This window comes from Rhincodon typus, chromosome 5 (assembly GCF_021869965.1).
Source record: "Rhincodon typus isolate 14 chromosome 5, sRhiTyp1.1, whole genome shotgun sequence".
Classification (NCBI taxonomy): domain Eukaryota; kingdom Metazoa; phylum Chordata; class Chondrichthyes; order Orectolobiformes; family Rhincodontidae; genus Rhincodon; species Rhincodon typus.
In genome coordinates this window covers 79,914,714-79,922,016 of record NC_063336.1, presented here as the reverse complement: position 1 = coordinate 79,922,016, position 7,303 = coordinate 79,914,714, and positions in this window count along the sequence as shown.

Genomic DNA, 7,303 nt, shown 5'->3' with positions numbered 1-7,303 from the left:
GACACCTGGATTCTTGGCCAAGACTCAATAGGCCATCTGGCTAATTTCTTTTGTCAAGACAATTCACAGATGAATTCATTATGAATTGTTAGATGAGTTCCAACTCACTATTGCATTGTGGTGTGTTTGCTTTGATGGATTGATAACTTTATTGTGTTATAAGAAGTCAATTTTTCTTTGAAATGCTTTTATTTTCAATGTTTGTATGTTTATCTAGACAAAGTTAAGAGATATGAAGTTTTTGATTTTATTTGATTTATTACTGTCACGTGTACCGAAGTATAATGAAAAGTGTTGTCTTGTGTGCTTTACAGACAGATCGTATTAGACAAGTGCATCAGGGTAACAGAGTGCAGGATACAATGTTACAGCAGCCGAGAAGGTGCAGAGAGAGGTCAACATTAACAGGAAAGAGGTCCATTAAAATGCCTGATAACAGTGTGGGAAAGGCTACTCTTGAATCTGTTCATACATGTGTACAAAGTTTTAGATCTTCTGCCGGATGGCAGAGAGTATAACCAGAATAAAGTGGTCTTTGATAATGTTGTTTGCTTTCCTGATGCAGCGAGCAATGTGGGTGAAGTCAATGGATGGTAGGTTGGTTTGTGTGATGGGCTTGGCTGTGAGATGAACCTGGCTGTGTTCATAACTTTTTGCAGTTTCTTTGGGTCTTGGGAAGAGCAATTGCAATTCCATGCTGTGTTGCATCCAGATAGGATGCTTTCTTTGGTGCATCTATAAAAAATTGTAAGAGTCTTTATGGACATAGACTCATAGAGTGGTACAGCATGGAAACAGACCCTTCGGTCCAACCCATCCATGCTGACCAGATGTCCTAAATTAACCTAGTCCCATTTGCCAGCATTTGGCCCATATCCTTCTAAACCCTTTCTATTCATTTACTCATCCAAATGCCTTTTAAATATTGTAATGGTATCCTCTGGCAGCTCATTCCACACATGCAACACCCGCTAAGTGAAAAAGTTGCTCCTTAGGTCCCTTTTAAATCTTTCCCCTCTCACCTTAAAGCAATGCACTCTAGTTTTGGATTCTCCCACCTCAGGGAAAAGACTTTGCCTATTCATCTTATCCATGCCCCTCATGGCTTTATAAACCTCTATAAGGTCATCCCTCAGCCTATGACACTCCAGAGAAATTAGTCCCAGCCTATTCAGTCTCATCCTATAGCTCAAACCCCACAACCCTGACAACATTCTTGTTAATCTTTTCCGAACCATTTCAACTTTCACAACATTCATCCTATAGCAGGGAGAGCAGAACTGCACACAGTATTCCAACTGTGGCCTAACCAATGCTCTGTACAGCCGCAACATGACCTCTCAACTCCTATTCTCAACGCACTGACCAATGAAGACGAGCATACCAAACACCTTCTTCACCATCCTGTCTACCTGTGACTGTACTTTCAAGGAGCTATGAACCTGCACTCCAAGGTCTCTTTGTTCAACAACACTCCCCAGGACCTTACCATTAAGTTTAAGTCCTGCCCTGATTTGCCTTTCCAAAATGCAGCACCTCACATTTATCTAAATTAAACTCCATCTACCACTCCTTGACCTGTTGGCTGATCTGATCAAGGTCCTGTTGAACTCTGAAATAACCTTCTTTGCTGTTCACTACACCACCAATTTTGATGTCATCTGCAAATTTACTAACCATACCTCCAAAGTTCACATCCAAATCATTTATATAAATGACGAAAAGTAGTGGACCCAGCACCGACCTTGTGGCACACTGCTGGTCACAGGCCTCCAGTCTGAAAAGCAACTCTCCACCACCATCCTGTATCTTCCACCTTCGAGCCAGCTCTGTATCCAGATGTCTAGTTCTCCCTGTATTCCATGTAATCTAACCTTGCTAACCAGTCTACCATGAGGAACCTTATTGAATGCCTTGCGTAAATCCATATTGATCACGTACACCACTCTGCCCTCATCAATCCTCTTTGTTACTTTGAAAATCTCAATCATGTTCATGAGATACAATGCTGAAGAGAGGTAAAGCTTCGTTTTTAATACCATTGTGGCTTTGTTTGATTGATACATCTATATGGTTGGAAAAGCAGCACTTTTTAAAAGAAAAATTTCTTGAATGGGTGGTTTTTAAAATGTCTTTTAAGACTTGTTTTAGTTATTACATGGCTCACTGACACAGTGCATACTGGATCAGCATGGAATGGTTGTACCACTACTGACAGAGCTAGGCAAGACTTAAAGGACGTAACTGTAGCATGTGGTGAGGGAACCGACAAGATAGAACATGTTTCTTGACCTTATCTTCACCAATCTATTTTTTCAGATACATGTAACCATGATAGTATCAGTACGGGTGATCACCACACAGTCCTTGTGAAGATGAAGACCTGTCTTAACATTGACCATGCCCTCCACTGAGTTTTTGTGACACTATCACTATCCTAAAAGGAAGAGACTTTGAACAGATCTAGCAACTCAAGGCTAGTGATCTATGAGGCACTGGGGGCCTCATAGTATAACTCCAACACAATCTGCAAACTCATGACCTGGCATATCCCCCACTCTACCATTACTGTCAAGCCAATAGATGAACACTGGTTCAATGGAAAATTTAGGAAGAAATGCCAGGAGCAGTACCAGACATACCTAAAAATGTCACCCTGGTGAATCCACAAAACAGCATAAGCAGCAAGTAGTAGATCGAGCTAAGCAACCCTACAACCAATGATTTGCTCTAAGCTCTGTAATCCTGCCATATCAAGTCGTGAATGTGGTTGACAATTAAACAACTCACTGGAAGAGGATGCTCCAAAAATATCCCCATTCTCATTGATGAGAAAGCCCAGCACATTAGTATAAAAGACAAGGCTTAAGTATTTGGAACATCCAGAAGTGCCAAGCGGTTGAAATGTCTTGGCTCCCTCCAGACGTTCTCAGCATCAAGATGCCAATCTTCAGCCAACTTGATTCCCTCTTTTTGATATCAAGAAATGGTTGGAAGCAGTGAAAACTGCAGAGGCTATAGGCCCTGACAATAGGACTGAAGACTTGTGCTTTACAACCAGCTGTGCTCCTAGCCAAGCTGTTCTAGTACAGCAATAACACTGGTATCTATCTGACAATGCAGAGTATTGACTAGGTATGTCATGCATGCTAAAAACAGGACAAAGAGGGACTAGAACAACAAAGATGGTTGTGAGGGTGCAGTTGAGCAAAATCAGTAACTGCTAAAATGTTGTGATGAATGGAGGACCAAAGGCTCGATAGTCATGATTTTGGAAAGACCTTTGCAAGTGAATTAAGGGATAACTTATCCTGAGGAAGGACACAGTAAGACATAGAGATGGGGCATAGGAAGGGCAATGTGGGTGGTGAGTGACTCAAGAAAGCGATTGGAGATTACCTTATCTGTAGTTGATATGGTAGGACTACAGATTGTGCGAGATGGCAAAATCAAGGGAATGACAATGAATTTGGGTTCATGAATTGCATGTAAGGGGTGATTTCTAGAGGTTAAGGTAGTCAACTCAGAGCATGATGTATTTAGATGGAGGTTGAAATCAGCAAGGGTCCAGAGGTTAAGGGAGAAAAAACAATGAAGATAATTTGAGAATTTTCTTCATATTTGCAAGGACAGAAGTGGGTGAAGATTTTCAGTGAAACCAGTGAAACATGGGGAGATGTACAACTGAGGAAAATGTACAAAATGAGTGGAAGGTCAGTTGAGATTATTCTGGTGATAAATGCGACACTACCACTGTGACAGTATTAACGGGGAAGTGGGGGAAGAAGTAGCCAGGCACAGAGTCTTCAGTGATAACAAGATGTAGAGCTGGATGTCCTGGGGAAGCAGGAGATGGTTTAAGCTGGCTGTTACTCCTGATTGGATTAGAATGTCTGTCCAGTCTGAGCTTCCATAATTAAGAGGCGTTAGTCCTTTTGACTTTAAAGTTAGTAATATTAGTAAAAATATTAGACCTATATGATCTAAAAAAAGAGAGAAATTATATATGTACTAAATAAAAGTATAGAAGAAATTAAACTGATCTTCGGCAGCTGGGCTGTGAGATTTCATTTACTATTGCCGGTTTTGATAGTTCTTACACATTCATTTATGCAATTTCATGGAAATGCTGTTTTGATAGGAAGTTTCTTAAAGGGAGTAGCAGCCCTATTTAATATGTATCTAAAAAATATACATACTAGTGGAGGAAACTGTATGATGTTGTGCAACCTATTCAGGTCCCGAGACACGGTTACTAAGAGCTAATTAATATTATAATTCTTCCATAGTTTTGAGTGGGTCATGGAGACACAATGGTGGGGCATTGTTCTGAGTAGGTTACAGTACTAACACTTATTAAGTGGTAGCCTTTTATACAGAAACAAGTCTAAACACTGCTTGCAGCATGGGCCGATAAGAATTGAAAGGTGTAAAGAAACAGTAATGGGTTAGAAGGAATGTTTAATTTAGTTCATAAACTGTGCCACAAAATGCGGTTTTATGAATGAGTGAATGGAAACATGGTAGAGTAAACATAGTGGACTTATGAGTGAGTTAGTAAAGAGTTACTAATGAATGAGTGGACATGCCGTATAGTAAACATAGAGCACTTGTAAGTGAGTTGGTAGAAAGAATCATAATACAATATCTCATAGCACTCATTCAAATACCATCAATAGGAATGAAATTCAAGCACTTTTATAGCTCCATCAAATCACTAAATGAAGCCTGGAGACTGTAAGGACTGTAGATGCTGGAGGCTAGAGTCAATAAATGTGGAGCTGGAAAAGCACAGCCAGTCAGACAACATCTGAGGAGGAGGAAAGAAGCCTATTTGGAGTCTTTAGGCTGTTCATTAGATTCGAAGCAGCAATTGTTCACTCTCTTCAGGCCATTGAGACCTTGTTTCACAACTGTTTCTGCTTCCCCTTGCTACATCATTTGTCTCTTGGTACTATTATGAGGTTAACTTGTTTATATTGTTCTGTTGTGGCAGTCTTTGTGCTGATGGAGAAAACGTTCCTGCAAGTGTGTTTATTGAAATTAGTCTCTGTGTCTCATTAGTTTACATTCCAATCCTTGCAGTTAGTACAGGAGATACAGAAAGATGGTAATTCCAATTAATTACTATAAAATTTGTTATGTCAGTTCTAATAACTGGTGATTGCTTCTAAGATGAAACTTATTGCACCCCATTCTAAATATTTCTACACAAACTATTTTACTTAATAAGCAAATTCCATTAATAAGACTGAAACTCAATCACTTTTCCAGCTCAAGAATCTCGTCTGAATTTGTAACGTTTTACACAATGTCACTGTCCTCTTTCCCTTGATCCATGGACATAAGAATTAAATGACTTCATTATTGAGGGATCATACTTTTCTTTTAATTCATACTAAACTACAAACTTTGGGCTCTGTTCCCAAACATTTCTCCTCAGACAGATATCTGCCACTGTGATTTGTACAGAACTTCCCTTATTTTAATTTGTAAGATTATTTGTTCTGTTACCTTTGGTTTATCTTACCCTCAAAGCTACCATTATCCTAACTTATGACCTCACTCTGATGCTGAACTAAATAAGCTAATTCTGTTGCTGCAGCTAGACGACTTCTCTGCCATATTTATGTCAATTCAAAACCCACAGACAGGAATCTTGTGCCACCCTTGGCCATGGGTTGCTCCAACAGAGTTATCACCCTTCAGCTAGGCTTCTGTTACGGCCATAATGTCAATGTAATCATTCACAATTTTGTTATTGTCTTGGTGCATTTTGGAAGAGATTGTGTCCTCTATATCACTTACGAGAGAATGCTGGATCCTTTTAAGATTGCTATTTATTCCATAATGGATGAACTATATACACTTCTAAATTCAGCATAAGGTCCACTAGGAGCTTTCCTTATTAGGGAGTCTCCATCAAGTGACCTCTTAAATCACTACTGATGTAACTTACAATTTCTACATTTGGTCATTAATCCTTTACAGAAAAAAGCTTATGGATGGCAAGGGCAATGTTCACAAGTGAATGGGCATTCTGAGGAGAGATGTGCTTAAATTGAGAGCTGATCTGCTGACATTGTCCACAGGGCTAGCAATGGGAGAGGTTGAGTTGAACAGAAATTTGATTGCAGGCCTAGGCTCCATTGGCGTACAGTGGGTGAGAGTTTGATGGGAGACTTTTTATAAGTAGCTATATCATCTTACTGGGGCAGAATGATAGCAACTCGAGCCCTTACCTGTAACTGCTTATAAAACAATCCACATTGAAGATTAGACAGCTCTAGATTGTCAAGTTTTTTGACAACTAACTACAATAGGATTACATGAGTACAGATTACCAACTGAAATTGTAAAGGAGCAGACTTACGTTCTCTCTAATTAAAAATCAAGATCAATCAAGCTAAAGTTCTCTATATCTTTTACGAAAAAAAAGTTTTGTCTGTTTCCCAACCTAAATGTTAAGGTAAAGCAAGCAAAAGATTTCTTCTAGGTTTAAGAACAAAATTCAGAGGTCCAAGGCTTGCTACAGGCTTAAAACTAATGTCAGCAATCAAAGAATACTGTCAGTCTAACTACACATTACTCTGATTTGAAAAGAAAGCAATACTTTAAGCACTAAAAAGAAGCTTATCTCTTTGCAGTGGTCAGTTGGTTCAGCCATTTTGTTTCCTTCAAGTCAAAGTCTCATGTGATGTCATCACTCCTTATTTGATGCAAACTCTCCCTTGTGGCTAAAAGCTGCTACTAGAAGCCTTCATCTTAAATTCACAAACCCAGCATCAGCAAAATCTCTTAAAGACATTGAAATGGTAAAAAATATATTAGAAGCAAAAAAAGGGAAATAAATAAAAGGTCAGACCAAGAAACCAAGTAAAAGAAAGGAACAAACAAGCCCTGTGCTCTACTTCAATAAAACAAAAAGCGATGGAACTTCAACAATAAATGGAAGGCACAGAATTGATTATGAATTGAGCAGTGAGAGATGTCTTCCATGAATTACAGCTATTTAAGCAACATCTGCAGGTTTATTTCATAGATCAAATCATAAACAATCCTAAGAGAAGATCTTTAAAAATCTTACTTGCTATTGGCAAAGATAGGCTTCACAAAATAAATACTTCTGTTTTTTTGTGAGAATGATAAAAAGAAGGTCCAGAGAATATTAGGAGAATATCTGAAGACCAGTTCAACAAATCAACTTCCAGATTGAGATTCCAAATCATGTCATACAGACGGAAACCACAAGGGTTTATTCATAGATACCAAGGTGTAGAGCTGGATGAACACAGCAGGCCAA